We start from the raw sequence: 18,522 nt of genomic DNA on the forward strand, positions 1-18,522 counted from the left end.
TCCTGAAAAGCCAGGTCAAATGGAATATATGCGGAATATATGCCGATGTCAAATATTAGCCGAAAGTGCAGCTGCGGCAGCTTTGTCCGCAAGCTCGTTACCTGTTACTTCTCTGTGACTGGGCACCCAGCAGATGATGAGAGAGAGACCTATGTTTGCTATTCTGCTGGCCAGGTACTGTGCTCGTTGCACGAGGTTGTTCTTCTGTGGTTGAATGCTATATATGGATTGTAAAGCACCAAGAGAATCCGTGTATATGATAGATGATTCGATGTTACTCTCTAAAATGAAGTTCAGTGTTAAAATGATGGCATAAAGCTCTGCAGTGAAGATGGACATGATGCTCTTTAAGCGGTGCGACCTTGTACATGAACCGTATACCATGGCACAAGAAACACTTGTGCTTGTTTTGGACCCATCTGTATAAATTTCAGTGTGGTTCTGAAAACTACTATTCAGGTGCTCAAACTCCTGTTGTAGCACAAAGGAAGGGTCATGCGTTTGTTGTACTTTGTAAGGTATTAAGGTATATATAGGGGCGCTCGGCATGGAGACTCTTGGACAGCGTTCGGCGATCATGTAACTGTAAGCAGTAAGGCCATAGAGTTGAATTTCATTTGAAATTCGCATGCTAATGGGTGGGATAACTGTTGGTTTGTTTAGGAAGAGTTGTTTAAAACGCGTGATATAGGATACAAAGTCCCAAGATAGAAACGATGTTTCGCTAAAGACCATTCGTTTGCTTCCACAGAGACTTTCGACAGGTGTCGTACGGAAAACCTCTAGTACAAGTCACAGTCCCTGGTGATGGACAGGATTCAAAGCCTTCAGCACAGATTGACGTGCAGACTCGTAGACAATACATCCATAATCTAGTCGTAATCGGACTATGCATGTGTACACGCGATATAGTGTTTCACGATCTGCACCAAAGGATCTGTGTGAGAGGATTTTTAGTATATTTAAGGGTTTGAAGAATTTCCCTTTGAGGTTCTCTATGCGAGCTGCAACGGTGAGCTTTGTATCGAAAATAACTGTTAAGTTCTGTGTCTCTTAATATTACTGTCATCACGATAATATATATGACTTTCTTCTTTTCTAAGTTGCCCCAGTCCGCAGTTTCACGGTTTTATTTGTTTGTTTGTCACAAGGGTCTCGACCTTGCCCATTCTTAACAAAACCGCACCTGGGAAGACACGCTAATCGGTTGAGTTGTTGTGTCGCAGTTGGGATTTAGGCTGAAGGAATGACAAAGACGACTCGCACACATGAAGGTTGACTTTCTTTGTATACTAGAAAGACTGTCTGGAAACAGGCTAATCCGCTGTTTGCTTATGGTTTAGGGATTGCCACTAATGTACTTGCTTTTGTTATGACAACTGTGTTTACGGCTTGGTGTATTGTTGAGTAAGCTCTTCCGGAGTACATTTTATTGGCTGCACGGGTTTTGATGTGCCGAATCAGGGTATTGGGAAGGTGTAATCATCACTGTGATTCGTTGAGAACGTTTGGGCGGTACACTGATGTTTGTAAATAAAAATGCCCGGACAAACAATGGGGGGAGGAGAAGACTCGACAGCGGAAGACTACACCTGCGTTTGGGGAAGAGACAGCCAGTCTCGAGCTGAGGTAACGTGTACTATGTATATACTGTAATTAAACAGTTATTGTTGCTAGTACCCTGGAATGGTTTCTGCTCGCTCCTTGACGGACTCGCGTCATCCCACCATCACCACCCTTTCACGACAACTTCTGCCAGGGCGTCTTCGTTTCATCAACGGCGGAAGCCAGGGATGAAAGTTGACTCTAACACTAATGAATTTGTGTTCTGATTGGACTGCCAGTTCATGACCGTTTATGCTTGGCTTGGGCTCTGGGAATACCCCTCTTACTCTAGAAAATGGCACACAGACTGTCTTCGCGGCTGAAAACTTCAACCCGTTTTGAGACGACCATTTGGCAAGCTTATTAATTCTGAGCTGGATTTGCCTCTCACACATGGCCAGGTTCGTAGAAGAATATGCTATCTGAAGATCATCTCCGTACAAGGAGTACATGACTGAGGGTGGAGTCACATTGACGATAGAGTTCATCTTGACAAGAAAAAGTGTAACACTTACACTAGGAATGACCCCTGTGGGACACCGTTTTCCTGTATGAACAGACGAGACAGTGACGTACCCAGCTAGACCCTGAAAGTCCTTCCCTGAAGGAAATTAGAAATGCAGCGAAACAGGCGCCCACGTATTCCAAAATCGTGCAAGTCCCGGAGAATACCATACCGCCATGCTGTGTCATAAGCCTTCTCGAGGTAAAAAAAAAAACACGGACAGGCAGTGCTGCCTCCTAACAAAGGCTTCACGGATGGTAGTCTCTAATCGAATGAGGTGATCTACAGTGGAACATCCCACATGGAGGCCACACTGGTATCGAGTGAGGCATTCATTCTCCTCCAGGTAGCGAATAAGAGTGTTATTGACCATGCGCTCGAACGTTTTATCAAGACAACTTGTAAGCGCGATAGGTACGTAATTACTGGGCATGGAGGCATCTTTTCCTGGTTTGAGGAAAGGAAGGACTATAGCTATTTTCCAACGAGAAGGGAGGTGTCCTTCTCTCCATACTAGATTGAAGAAATCAAGGAGACATTTATGAGTGATTCAGATGACAAGTGTCTTAGCATAGAGTATGTTATCCTATCTGGCCCCTGGGCCGTGTCCTTGGATGATGGCAGTGCTCTCGACAACTCTGTTATCTGAAAAGGCATGTTGTATGCATAATTTTCGCCATGGCCACTCGGTATGGGCACCGTACACTAGCTGGAGGGCGCTGCGGTCGCTTGATCAACAGCGACGCCCGTGGCGATTTCATGCGTAACGGTCTGGTACTGACGCTGTATCGGCGCCTTCGCGTATGTAGCTTTGGTGCGCACGGGTGGTTTCCCGAATTTTATATTTCCGCTTCGGGGCTTTGGCCTTATTAAGCTGTGAGGCTACTTGTGTGGAAGTGGTTTGTAGAAAGGGCATCTACTCTGCAATACAAAAGCAGTAAAATTTATGCGAGGGGGAAGCTTTTTGCAAGTAGTGCATTATGTGACTATGCGTGACACAGTATGTAGCACAGACAAGCGTGTAGTATTTGGGGCATGTATTTACGTGAAGTTAAGGGCATATTTATCCGGAAGGGACTACCAATTATTGACTACAAATAGGAGACTAGCTACGTCCAGTACCTGCGCTATGATGATGGAAATCTCGCACTGAAGAATTCACATGACTCATACAGTCAACGACAAATTGGAATATACATTATGAAGATAGCGGAAAAACACTTTATCGTTTCTTTCTCATTCATAATGCGTTAACGTGATAATGCACTGTGATGACAAGTTTCTTAGTCATCTTGTTCCCTATCTTGCATCATTCTACACACATCTCACACAGATGATGCTCAAGGCAGGGGATGCCCTTTTAGCCATTTGTGCCTGCATTTGACCACACGGTCGTAATAAAAAAAATCAATCAGTCAATTAAGATTGTTTCAGGTTACAAATAAGGCGTGTTTTTTTTGTTTGAAAACGGATATGTAATGATAATAATAACGTTTTATTAGTGCTAAAGAACGGCCACAGCGGCCTTCGTATATAGGCGTACTGTTGGAGACACGGTTAGCTAAAATCGCCTGTCGGTACTTCGCTGTCCCATATTACCTCGATTGCGCTTGAAAGTGTTGCGCCAATATTGTGTTTGAAGGCGGACCATGGGCTGCACGTGTTTCTTATTCAAAACAACTAGTTTTGCAACATCTGGAGATTTGAGGTGAGATAAACCACGGAATGCTGATTTTAGACAGCCGTGTCCCCTACAGTACATAACATCAGACACATTGTTGCAAACTGTAACATAGAAGCAGCCAGCAATATCATGCAAAAGAAAAAACACGACATAAACTATGCAAAAAAAAAGACACACAAAATCGACAAGAGTTAAGAAGAAACAGATATCTGGCTGTTCGACAAACGCCATGATTATTTTCCTTTTCTTTTTCTCTTTCTTCTTCTTTTTTTTTTTTTTTTTGTCGACGAATAGGGAGGAGCAAAGAATCACTTATAAACCGAGATCGCAAGATTTGGCCACGATAATAAGATCATAGGGACAGAATGCACCTACATAAAATGATGACGGGTTGCGAAAAGCAGCTCGGGGAGGACAAATATTCCCATATTCCCCTGTGTTCGCATGCAAGTTGTACATTGAAGGAAGACTTGGCTTCCAAAAGCCAGTCAGCCAGACTTTGCCGACACCATGCAGAAGACCGAGAGACACGTACACAGAAGGCCGACACGCCGACACGCCGCAAAATTGGGGTCCGACTAAAATGGACAAATACTGTCCGACACATAGCAGTGCATAGCAGACCTTATTTTAAAGTTCCACTATATTCATTGGTCATTCATTGGGAGTATTTCGCAACTGTTTCACGCAAGCTGCTGTGCTGTAAGTCCGCATCGTGATGCTGGTCACTGACAAATATAGTAACCGCACGAAATGAGTTAGAAACAACGGATTGAGCAGGAAGTTGGATGGATTGCCGTGAAAGCGCTCTTCCAACTACGTGATCGGCGGGAACCGGCAGGACGATACAGCGAGAAGGATGAAAACTTTACGGCAACTTGCCTCGCTTTCACACTAACTTGGTTATCGTGGCAGATTACTACATGGAATTAGTTTCCATTGTATCTTCTCCTTTGAATGCAGGCAGCTTCAAATTAATCGCTCTTTTCGAACGGCGAAACTAGCACAGCACTGCAAGACGCTGCCACGCTGCTGGCTGGTACCAGGGCATTACGCCGCGTTTCTCCTCGAGGTGCCGCTGCCTTCGACAGAAAACTGTAGCGCACGGTGCCCATAGTCTTCTTTTCAGCAGATGCCTTAACTTCAAGGAAATCTTTACTGTAATGAGTGGAGCCTGAAATGTTTTGAAAGGGTTCACCTAGCACATCGGCCTGTTCTTCGCGGCTCTCGCATGGTGCTTCATTAACTTGCAACAGTGGAATAGATAAGCTACAATATTCACCCCTAATATTCCGGAGACTTTCCCATATTTTCTTAGAGGAGTTATATTAGAGTTCAGTGATGAAACAAAGTTTCTTCAAGATTCCTGTTTAGCTTGTTTCCGTGTCCACCTAGCCTTGGCACGGGCTCTCTTAAAAGCAAGAAGGTTTTGTGAAGTTGGGTATCTGCGGAAGATTCCCAAAAGCGGTTTTGTTCTTTTCATGTCCTTTCACAATCGCTCGTCCACCACGGCTTGGGGCGCTTAGGAACACGTGCAGACGTTTGTGGAATAGACTGGATGGCAGCCTCTATGACGGTGGTTGTAAGAGTTTCATTAGCCTGTTCAATACTTAATCCACGAAAGGACGACTCTGACAGTGTCGTTTTCTTTTCAAAGCAGTTCCAGTCCGCCAACTGCAGTTTACAGCGGGATGACCGCACAGTGTATCTCTCTGACCACTGAGTTTCAAGATAACAGGAAAGTGATCGGTACCATGAGGGTTTTCCTCTACTGCCCAGTCAAACCTTTGATATACCGATGGGCTGCAGAAAGATAGATCGATGGCTGAGAAATATTGATTTGCAGTGTTCATGTACGTGGGATTTCCTTTGTTGAGCAGGCAGAGGGATCGCGATAGTAATATTTTTTCAAGCATTTTGCCTCGGCTGTCGACTTTTGAACTGCCCCATACAAAATTATGGTCATTAAAATCTCCCAACGGAAGAAATGGTGGTGGGAGCTCATCTAGTAGGGTAAGGTGGGGCAAGATGAGACACGGGGCAAGATGAGACATTTTTTGCTCGACGCCGCCTGTCTGAGAGACGCGTTGCTCCATGCGCATGAAACTTTACTCATAGGTGGCTCTGCATGTTCGCTTTACTGCACGTGAGAATTGTCCGGATTTGCGTTTGCGTTGAAGAGAGAGAGAGAAATGAAAAAAAAAATCGGTTACTTCTGCCTGGAATGTAAACACTCACAAAAAGGTGCGATTTTCTGTAGTGCTTTTTCTTGTCAGCTGTGCAGCAGCGTGTAGCAGGCTGATTCTGTCAATGTAAGTCCACATCCTATTTCTTTATTCATCCATCTAGATATATGCAAAATATGGGCACTCTTGGTTACTCGGTATTTAACTTAAAAATTAATGCATCCGATGATATGCACGGGGCAAGACGCGACAACTTAATGTAATTTAAATTTAATGTAATTTAGAAACTGATAAGTGAACTATCAGGCGGCTTTATGCTTGTTCGTCAGAGATTCCTTTTTTTTTGCATACTGCCTAGGATTTTCCAGCAAATTTTCTTGTTCCTAGGATATTTCCAGCAAAGCAGAAGCGCACTCAAAAGCGAGCGACCAGCGACACACCAGACTGGCGGTGCCTTGCTTGTAAAGGACGGTGGAGGGAAATAGCACTGAGTTCTGTGTGGTTTTATTGCGCATCAAGTGGGCGGTGGGATCAAGGGGGCTGTTTTAGGTGCTTGGACTGCAAAAAAATAATTGTATAGTTCATTACCACGGCGTGTCTCATCTTGCCCCACGCGATGTCTCGTCTTGCCCCGAGGGTTGGGGCAAGACGAGACAATCTGCATTTTTGAATTTCTTGTTCTGTGTTTACATTACAACCGGCTACGTCCGTTCTGATTTACAGATCAGAAGCTCTAAACCTCAGAGAATATGCCTATGGTTAGTTTTTTTGAAAAACACGAAGAATAAAAATTCCATATTCAATTGCGAATTTCTGTCTCACCTTGCCCCACCTTCCCCTAAACTTTCGAGATCTTTTTATTCGGCTGTAACTGATGGTGGTAGATACAGAGAACATATGGTTAGGACTCCATCAAGACAAATTTGCATAGCAAGTGGAAGATGTTTTGCAGGGAGCGTTTTAGCTGAAAGGATTGCAACACCTCCAGATGAACTTGTTGCATCTAAACGATCTTTCCGGAAAAGGTTTCATCGCTGGAGGATTTAGGTATGTTTCTTGTAATGCGCAACAAGACACGCCATACCTTTCCGAAATATCGGTTATGTCATCAAAATTGGTGAAGAGCCCTTGACAATTCCATTGAAGAATCGCCATAATGGATTTAACATGAGAGATGTGTGCAAGATGGGACTGCATTATGGAGAAGAGTGTGCTGCTCAAAGTAACTTTCATTTCTTCTTTGGGGCCATTACGGGCTGTCTCGGAACTTTTTTCCGAGCAGCCGCCAGTTCCTTCGGCGATATATTGGGGAGTGAGCCACTCCCCGAAAGACAGCTCTTACGCTTCCTTTGGGATTGCGAGCTCACGCTCGTGAACGAGCCTTACGAGCTCGTGTCATTATCGTATTCCATGGAGCTCGCCTCCACGGGTTACGATGAAAAAGGTGGCGTCTTTGAAGATGACGCCACAGAAGAGGGTTGCGAAACCGTGGTAACTGTTATGGCAGGTGGTGTTTGAGAAAAAGGTGTACATGTTTCTTCACTTTGTGTTGTCGGGTCTGTCTGTGTTGCACGTGAGATCATTCTTGGTTTCCCTTTAACGACAGATGAAAATGATTTTTGGAACAGAAAGGGAGATGCCTTCTTCCTGGCATCTTGATAACTTAGTTTCTGTGTAACTTTGATGTGCATCACCTCCTTCTCAAACTTCCACTTTGGGCAGGACCTAGAGTGCGAAGGGTGGTCGCCTGTCCAGTTGACGCAGTGATCAGGCCCTTCACACTCTTTGGAGTTGTGGTCCTGCTTGCTGCAGCGAGCACAGCATGCAGACCCTCTACAAGCATCAGAAGGATGGTCAAAGCAGTTACACCTGAAGCATCTAAGTGGGTTAGGGATATATGGCCGCACCTCTGCGGTCAGATACCCTACCTTCAGCCTTTCTGGTAGAGTCGGGCAGTCGAATGTGAGGATTGTGTTGCGTGTCGTTATGTACCGTATTTTCCGGTGTATAACGCGCACCCCTATAAAACCGGGCCGAATTTGAAAAAAGTTCAATGTATAACGCGCACCGCAATGTTGTTACAAGCTTCTGTGCTGCCACCAGTGTACACAATAAACCAAGGCGGTGTATCATATATGCATATGCTTTATTTGAAGCACATTTAGTCAAAACCGTTAAACTCCGATGCAACAGAGTCGGTGTCTTTCGGTGACTTTCGGTTTCGCGTCCCTTCTCAATCACGCCAGCCTTCTGAAATGAATTCAGTATTATTGACCTTAAGCAGCATCATTAACTTTTTATCCGTCCGGTGCCCTTTTGCCGATTTTGTGACTGAGAGAACGGACGGACGGACGGACGTTTCCCTCGCAACACTCCTTGGCCCCGTGCAGCGAGCTAGCCAGTGCAGTGTCACAAAGGCGGTGCTCCGCTTTCTGCGTGATACGGGCCTCCTGGGCTCCCTGTGAGCCGGGTTTCTTTTTCATTTTTTCTTTCTTTCTTTATTTTGTAGGGGATAGCAAGCCGGCGTGCTGCATGGCTGACCTTTCCCCTTTTATCTTTCCTTTTCCTTTATTTTCTGCCAATAAATGCCCCCCCTAAGAGATTTGGGAGAAAGTCACAGCACAGCCTGGAAGAGGCTAGAAGTTGTACGTCACCGACCTGAGAAAGAACTCTGCAGGAAAATATTTCCGTGTATAACGCGCACCGTTAGATAACGCGCAGGACCTCTTCAGAGCACTTTTTTACTGTATAACACACACACACACATACATTGGATGGTGATATGGTGGGCGATTCACCGCCGCTGAGGCGGTACACTGCCCTATTTCGCGTTGGGAGAGGATGAAGGAATGATGATGGGGGCTTTCAAAGAGCCGTCGCCAGACCGGTGGAGCACAAGTACTCCGCCAGAAGACGAAGGCCACTGTATGACGCGCGCGTTATACACCGGAAAATACGGTACTCATTGTTTTTCCTTATTTTTATTTTTCTTACATCAATCACCTTATGGCTTTTTAGATTTTCAAGAATCTCTTCTGAAGGAACATCAATGAGTTCAACTGACGACACGACACCACGGCAGGGGTCCTGTGCAAGGTTGATGATATTTTGATTCGAAGCATCTGGTGTGCATTCAGTATGAGCTTACAGTCGGCTTCCGAAGTGCATTTTAGCAGTAGGTCACCTGATCTAAGGCGCTTAATTTCGGTCACGTTCTCTGACAGAGATACCACCGCCTTCTCAATGAAGAACGGTGACATTTTCCTGAGAGGAGTGCTCTTTTCATTCTCAGTGCTTACATTACTTACAACAATATATTTAGCCTGGAAGACATTCAATGGATGTTTGGAAACTACGGTCCGAGGGTGCTTTCCGCCCCCGATCAAAGAGGGAATAGAATTCTTGACCATATGAGGTTTAATGAATTAATGCTCCTAATGGTCACCCATACTTCACATTCATACATGTGGGAAGGTCCTGGAGTTTTCAGAAAACCCATATCAGCCGAGGCCAGACCAGGACCCTGACTGCCACCGTTCAAGGCTTCTACCCTTCACCTCACATCCCCTCGGCACGGTACGAGTAACACCTTGGGATTGGGGGCTGGGGTCCGTGGTGGCGCCACTCACCAAACATCAGCCGAAGCCAATGCCCGCTGCAGGGCCATGTTCTAGGTGAAACGAATCACAGGTAGGAGCAACATGCTAACCTAGCCTAATCTACCTCCGCCTGGGTGGACACGTTTTACACGAACTGACTCCCGTGCATGTGCAATATGCATAACCTATAGGCTAATCTAACCTCAGTGACACGTTCACGTGCTACATGCACTGTCTTTGGCGGGCGGGGTATGCGTAACCTAGCCGTGCGGGTGCAGGATGTGTAGCCAATCCTAATCTAGCTTCAGTCAGGGGTTTATGTTTTACATGAACTGATTCTCGGGCATGTACAACCGAATAACCGAATCTAAGCAGTCCTCAGTCATTGATGTATGTTCGATGTGAACTGAGTCTTAGGCGTGTGCAATACGCATAACCTAGCCTATTTAATCCGTTATGGGTTCAAGTTCTGCGTCAACTGAGCCGCGGGCGTGTGCAATATACGCATAACCTCGCGTAATCTAACCTGAGTCATAGGTTCACGTTCTATACGTGCGCTGCGTCGCGGTCCATGATCCAACCTCAGTCAGGGGTCCACGTTTTACATGAACTGGTTCCCGGGCATATGTGCAGTATTTATAACCGTAGTACTTATAGCCTAATCTGCCCTCCCTTATAGGTTCGCGTCCTACGTTGATGATGATTGATGATGATTGGAGTTTTAATGCCGCATCGACAACACAGGTCATAATGCGCCAACACTGTGATTAAAATGTGACTAGTGAAAAATAGGTGCAATGTTTAAAAAGGAGAGAAACAACAAATAAACTGCAAGCCTAAAACTACACAAGATTCACAATTCCAATGTCTCTTAAAAAATTGAAAACTATACTAAAAGGGATGATAGCCTCATCACCAAGCAATAGCGGTGGGTGAAGTGGTAAGAAATAGGTATAAAACTCTTTAAAAGGATGCTGACGATGAGTTTCGTGGTGCGAACATGTAATGAGGAAGTTCACCACAATGCGTGCATTAAGCCGGCTCCTCTCTGGAAAGTAAAAAACTTGTGTGTAAGGAATGTATGACCTATCCGCAACCTTGATTGTAAAACACTAGACAGACGATTTTCTAGGTACTCTCCATGACTTTGGATGTGAGGTTTGATCAAGTGGAGTTTGTTGCATGTCTGTGTATCCCAGAAGCTCTGCCATTTGTGTAAAGAGATTTCTTGAGTGCTGACCTGATATCTTAGATGGGGACTTCGAATGGAGTAATGTCACTGGAAATCGCAGCTGCAGCAGCCTGGTCTGCTAATTCATTACCCAATATACCAGTGTGGCTCGGCACCCAGCACAGGATAACAGAATAGCCTCTCTTCTGTGCAGTGCTGCTAAGGATTGTGCGCGTTGCACAAGGAAATTCTTTTGTTTGTGTCTACTACAAATGACATTAATGGAGCTCAAAGAATCACTGTATATGATGGCTGACTTAATGCAACCTTGAAGAATGTAGTTCAGTGCCAGGATAATGGCATACACCTCTGCAAAATGGAAACTATATTTTTTATACGATGTGATATTGTGCATGTCCCAGAAATCATGGCACAAGTCACTCCTGCACTAGACTTTGACCCATCAGTATAAATTTCAACATGATTTCCAAAACTTTCTTTCAAGTGTTCGAATTCCTGTTGTAGTGTTGGTGTAGCAGTTTCCTGTTTCCTGTACTTTGTCAATGTAGTGTCGGACCTTGGAGGCGGTTCCCAAGGTGGGAGCCCTTTACTACACTCCACAACTAAGGTATTATAGTAAGAAAATTTGTGATCCAGAACATCCCACTCAATTCGCATAGAGAAAGGAGGGACTACTGAGGGCCTCTTTATAAAGAGTTGCTTAAACCGTGTACTTGTGACACAAGCGAGTGCTGGATGTTGCGGAAAAGTTCTTATTCTCAGCGCATATGATGCTGCGAGGTAAAATCGCCGTCTTTTTAAGGGACATTCATGAGATTCGACGTACAGGCTTCCGACCGGTGAGGTCGAAAGCTGGGCTCACGACCGAGAACGAGCCTGAGTCCCTCGTGATGAATAGGATCTAAGGATTTCAACACAGGTTGACGGGCGGAGCCGTAGACGACGGATCCGTAATCTGTCTTTGAGCGAATGCAAGATATATACACACGGCGGAGTGTTTCCTGGTCAGCACCCCAGGATCTGTGAGAAAGAATTTTCACTAAATTCATTGACTTGAGGCCCTTCACCTTGAAGTTTTGGATATGAGGTTTGAAGGTGAGATTGAAGTCAAATATGACGCCAAGGAATTTGCTCGCAGATTTTACAAGAATGCCTTCTCCATTAAGTTGGAGCTTAGGTGGTGGAAACACTCCTCTAAATCTGGAGAAATGGACACACCCAGTTTTCTCAGGGGAGAATTAAAACCCGTTAAGCGAGGACCATTTTGCCATTTTATTTATACACAGCTGTATTTTTCGTTCACATCTGGATAAGCTCGCATAACAACAAGATATCTTGATGCCATCCACATAGAGAGAATATGATATAGAGGGTGGGATGGCACTGGCTATAGAGTTGATTTTGATAAGGAATAATGTGACGCTGAGAACGGATCCCTGCGGGACACCATTCTCCAGCACGAATAAACGGGATAAAGTAGTTCCCAGCTGAACTCTTAATGTTCTGTGCTGAAGGAAATCAGCAATGCATTTAAAAAGACGACCCCTTACACCGAAGGAGCGCAGATCCTGTAGGATACCGTGTCGCCACCACGTAGTGTCGTATGCTTTTTCCAAGTCGAAGAAATTACAAGCAGTGCTGTGAAATTAAGATAGGCACTTATTTACTTCAAGAAAATGAACCAGTCGGTTGTTTACCATTCGCTCAAAAGGTTTACCTATGCAGCTAGTGAGAGCAATAGGATGGTAACTGGCAGGACGAGATGCTTCCTTTCCTGGTTTCAAGAGGAGGATTATGGTGGCAATTTTTCACGCAGACGGTAGTGTGCCTTGTACCCAAACATGGTTGAAAACCCGAGGTAAAAATGTCTTTGATATATCAGACAGGTTATCAAGCATGAAGTATATTACACGGTCTGGGCCTGGAGCAGTTGCTTTTGCTGACAATAAGAAGTGTGACAATTCTACCATGTTGAAAGGCTGATTATATGGAAAACAGTCTCCACCATTTGCTGGTAGTTTTTGTTTTCCGACCTTTGTTTAATTTTAAGGAATTCACTGCTATAATTGCAGGAACTTGAAATGCTTTGGAAGTGTTCCCCAAGTGCCTTAGCCTGTTCTTCTAGGCTTTCGCATGCCTGACCGTTAACTTCTGAGAGGGGACTGAATGACTGATATGCTCTCCTCTAATTTTGCGAAGTCTGTCCAATACGAATCTGAACGTGGTATTACAAGATAGAGAAGATACGAAGGTTCGCCAAGAGGATCGTTTAGCTTGTTTTCGTGTCCACCTGGCCTTCGCTCTTGCCTTTTTGAAGAGTAAAAGATTTTCTGATGTAAGGTATCTCCGAAATGTACCCCACGCACGATTTTGAAGTTTGCGAGTTTCCTCGCATTCATTATTCCATCAGGGTTTAGGTCGCTTTGAGAGGTGACCAGAAGTCTGGGGAATGGATTCTGTTGCTGCATCAAGTATGATGTTGCTGATAAGACAATTAGCTTCTTCTATCGTTACACTATCGATAGAAATTAAAGATAGGTCACTTTTTCTGAGAACTGCTTCCAGTCGGCTAGGCGAAGTTTCCATCTAGGAGGGCGTATCGTCAGAGTGTTCACTAGAGTAAGATATTTGAATACCACTGGGAAGTGGTCACTCCCAAGTGGGTTTTCTTCTACAGTCCATTCTATCTCTTGAAACAAAGATGGACTGCGAAAGGACAGGTCTAAGGCTGAGAGAGACTCACTTGAAGAATGTATGTATGTAGGTGCCCCTGTGTTTAAAAGACATTGGACATTGATAACAAAAGCTTCTGTAACATTTTCCCTCGAGTGTCAGTTCTTGTACTGCCCCAAAGTAGATTGTGAGCATTAAAGTCACCTAGAAGTATAGAAGGACTTGGAAGTTGGCTGCATAAATCTTCTAGTTCTTTTTGTGTAATAGTGTATGATGGTGGCAAATATACTGAGCAGATAGTGACAATTCTGTCAAGACACATCTACACAGCTACAGCTTCCAAGTCTGTAACAAGGTGAATTGCTTTGGTCGGGAGAGATCCTCGTGGGACGATCGCTACACCACCAGATGCTCGGGTGGCGTCAGTTCGATCTCTTTGAAAGGCATTGTGTCTACGCAGTGGATTTTGTGTTTGTGTGTTCAAATATGTTTCTTAAAAACAAAAACATGCTGCGTTATACTTCTCGAAAAGATCGTTGACGTCATCTAAATTAGAAAGTAACCCACAACAATTCCATTGGAGGATCGTGTGCGGCATAATGATTGCGGTACTAAGAAGATGAAGGACAAGTGTCAGAAACTTTTGCCGACTAGGAAGAGCTTCCATTAGCTATTTTTTGTTGGGGGTGTGACCTGCGGCCTTGTGGGTTTCTTTCGCGCAGCCGCAAGCATTGTCAGATATGTCGGGGAGTGACCCACTCCCCGACAGACCAGCTCTATTCTTTTGGGGGGCTTGGGAGCTCGTGCTCGCAAAGGAGGGCTCAGAGCTCGACTCGTCCTCGAAGTGGCGTAGCCACGGGGGGGGGGGGGGCTAGGGGGGGGGGCCTCGAGCCCCCCTACCAGCCGCGGACCGACCCACGGAAATCGTGCAAATCCGAGGAGAAAATAATATATGGGGGGGGTGACAGTGCCACGATCACGAAAGTTCTTACAGTTCATGGCGTCTAAGCAGCACTCTTGAATGGTTTTCAAAGTATGAGCTTATCAAAATCCTTCCAATCTAGTGACACCACCTCATTGGACATGACAGCCTATACATGTAATCATGTAATCATATTGTGCACGTCCAAATCAATTATTTTCGTTATGTTTTTTTAACCGCATTTTGCGGCGTGCACGAGAGGTATGTGTTGTCGCACCCAGGATCAGCGGGGGGGGGGCAAGTTTTCGTATTGAGCCTCCCCTACCTTGGAGGTCTGGCTACGCCACTGCGTCCTCGCAATCCATGCATATCACCTCCGTGGACTGTGAGGACAGAAGTGGCGTCGGTGTTGGTGGCGCCACAGGAATTTCGGGGGTTGGAGGTGGTTCTGCACCTTGGATTTCACTTGTGTTTGTCTGTGTGATTATTGATTGCTCGGTCTGCGTGTACTGTGTGACTAGTTTTGCTTTCTGTGTTACTGCTGTGGCAAAAGATTTTTCAATAAAGATGGGAGCTACTTTTTTCTTGGCTTCTGGGTAACTGATATTATGTGTAACCTTTACGTGCAGGACTTCTTTTTCATATTTCCCCTTTGCACAGGATTTCGAGTAGGACGGGTTGTTGGAAGAGCAGTTGACACAGCAGTCTGGCCCTTCGCATTCTTTAGTCTCGTGGTCAAACTTTCCACACCGTGCGCAACAGGCAGAGCCACGGCACCCGTCTGCAGCATGTCCAAACCTGTTGCACCGAAAACAGCGCAACGGGTTCGGTATGTAGGATCTGACACCTGCTGACAGGTAGCCTACTTTTAGTTTTGCTGGAAGTGTGGGCCTGTCAAAAGTCAGCACTATGTTTCGTGTAGGGATGTACTCCCCATTTTTACAGATTTTGATTTTGCGTACATCTATGACGTCCTGGTCCTTAAGCTCCATCAAGATTTCTTCAGACAAACAGTAAAAGCAGACAACGCGTCCACACAATGGCAGTTCATCGTTTCTCCGCAGCGCGCCGACTCTGTTCGATCTCGGAGCGAATAGCCTAATCTATCCTGGTTTACGTTCTACGTAAACACTCATGAGTAGCAGGTGTGTGTAATACGCATGATCTAGTGTAATCTAAACTCAGTCATGGATGCACGTTTTACATGGATGCACGTTCTTGGCTACTCAGTGCATATCGTCACCTTCCCAGCGTCGCGGTGACGGTGACGAACAGCGCTGACGGCTACGCTGCGATGACATGGCCAAGAACGCACCCTTAGTCTCGGGCGTGTGCAATACACATAACCAGGCCTAAACTAACCTCTGTTGTAGGTTCACGTTCTAGGTGCACTTAGTCGCGGGCATGTGCAATAACGTGGCCTAATCTAATCCCAGCCAGGCTCTTCCTGTCCTCTTTCCATCTGTCTACGTCTGCACGCCGCTCATAGCCACAGTTGCTTCGCGGCGCTAACACGGAATCAAAAATTAAAATAGACCGCATGTGGGTTACCAGGTGTGGGTGAGTGCATTTCAAACACTTTCAATTTTCTTTAGGTGTGGGGCCATCAGCTGGTGTTGTGTGCATTTGTATTGCAACTATGGGGTACCTCGAGCATCATGAAGGCAGCAGTACGTGACCTTGCACTCCAAAATCCAAAGAACCGAAGAAAAGTATGAGTATGCATGAAAAATAGCAGCGCAGGACATGTCAAAGCCTTGGGCTGGTACTACGAATGCAAAATGGGTACAGTACTTACGGAGTCGGTTTTCACTGTTTGCGTCTTTTACCATATATCACACAGCCGTTATGAGGAGCAGAGCGTCAGGTCTAAAGGGAAGAACGTCGTAAAAGTTGTTCCACTGATGCAGGCAGAAACAAGAGTTGATGACCTCAGCTGAAAAACGTTCCTGGTATACTATGACATAAAAGTCCGCCTTTTCCTGGGCACAACACCAGGTTCTTGCGTTCTAATAGAAAATATGTGTGTGTGCGTACGTGTGTGTGTCTCTGTATGTGCTTGTTCTTTGCCCGCAGTGTGCTAGGTATAACGGGGCGTCATTTTTGAGTGTGACACTAGCAGTTCAATACCTTCTCCGGGTATCCAAGTGTGAACATGTCTTCTATCGAGATGTTTCCCGAAGGCGACCGCTTCTTTACATTTGTAGCATTTGCCACTGGTTCGAATGGAATAGCTACGTGTGTGCACGACGCAAAAACTATGATCGTAGCTGAATTCTTCATAGGGGGTGTCTCTCCTCTCCCGACTCCGGAAATGCGCGTCTATTTCCGCCGCCCGCTCACGACGCCGCGTCGGGCGTCGCCAAGTGAGAACTGGCCCTAAGAAGCTGGTGATCCTGGTGATAACGAGATGGAACTAATCAGCGCCCCCTGTGTATCAGCGCGTCGATACCGACCTCAGTGCGTTTTACACCACTCTTCGGGCGGTATATCTCTGCGCGTCTCAGTCAAGTCGGAGGCACGGCGTTCATTGGACAGACAAATACGGTAAGGGTCGTTCCATTGGTTGCCTCAAATGATTTCCCACGATGATTGGGAGAGTTATCGCGAATTCGGGTGGTGATTTCGTGGCAACTTTTTTTGCCAGATCCCGCCTGTTCTCGCCAGTTTTGCCAGATTTCGCATGTTCACGTGGCGCCTTCCCAGCTCTAGGAATTTGCCAGCTAGCACTTTTTCCGCCCAGCCTCGGAGCGACCGCGCAGAGGATTGCCCTATTATATCCGGGGTTACATCCCATTTCGCGTAATCCGAATTATCGGATTAAAGAGGCGGGAGGGGTGACTGGTGTTAGGTGAAATGGGACTGTTGTGCAATCTCATTAGGCGAAACGGGACTGTCGACAAGTGGGCGTTGCTTACATGCCCCGCCCCGATAGAAGAACGAATGAAAGAAGAATAAATGAATGCGCTCGTCCGACGGCAACCTTACGTCGTCCGAAACAAGGACCCTTTACATTTGCAAACGAAGGTGTGTGCGATACCACTAATAATAAAATGAATAGATTATTATCGAGTAAAACGTTTTCGTTGATTCATGAATGAATGGATGGATCGATGAATGTTTGACGTAAAAAGGGGGTAAGTTTCCATACAGATTGGACACGGAAATGTCCTGCTACCACTTCACAAAATCACCAGCAGGGACACAGGTTTTTGGTGCGGCTCAGGGAATTGGACTTGGAATGAAAAAAAGAGGCAGATTTTTGGTAACGAGAGGATAGAGAGGTAGCAAGCGAGCTGGTGGTATAGATCCGTAACTTAAAAACCCGAGACTAGGGGACAAAAAAACGACAACACAGACAAGGTCTCAAAGCCTTGTCTGTGTTGTTTTTTTGTCCCCTAGTCTCGAGTTTTTAAGTTAGATTTTTGGATTTTTGCTCACTTCAAAAGAGAAATAAATAAAGGAAACCTCACTTGTGAAAAGAGCGGAGGGAACACGAAGCCATGGCGAAGGGCACGCTGTGACCAACCAGATGGTCGTGACGTGGTCCCTGTGCATGTGACCTGTGACAGACCTCATTGGTTTAGCACACAGATACGAAATATAACAGGTAAACCTGTAACCGGTAAAGTGATTTTTGGCAGCACACTTGAATAAAACTAGCAAAGGGATAAAGTTATGTGGAGATGCGTAATTAACTTTGACTTCCCGACAAAGAATAACAAAATTTTCGCATTTACTTTTCAGGAAGTACTAAAAATGTATTTAACGCAATGCTATGCTTGAATAAAACCAGTGAGGTTGTAAAGTTATGTGAAGATGCGAAAGTGACTTTTGGCAGCACGCCAGTGGACCACCTTCTTTCATCACGTGACACGGACCAGTAGGCGAAGTGGGACTGTCTGCAGCATACATTAGGCCAAATGGGACCCACTTGAGTTGGAAGCTGGTGAACCTCCTAAGGGATTGCGCGATAATCCGCTAAAAAGCATTAGGCGAAATGGGAATAGGCGAAGTGGGAAGACACGATATCCGGTGTCATCACATCCGCATCGAAGAAATCGGAGAAATTTTTGCACTTTGTCCTTAAATGTCATTTGTCTGTTCCTTTAATTTCGACGAAATAAAGATGTAGAAGGAAAGCAAAACGTCAGTC

Source organism: Ornithodoros turicata, chromosome 1 (genome assembly GCF_037126465.1).
Source record: "Ornithodoros turicata isolate Travis chromosome 1, ASM3712646v1, whole genome shotgun sequence".
Classification (NCBI taxonomy): domain Eukaryota; kingdom Metazoa; phylum Arthropoda; class Arachnida; order Ixodida; family Argasidae; genus Ornithodoros; species Ornithodoros turicata.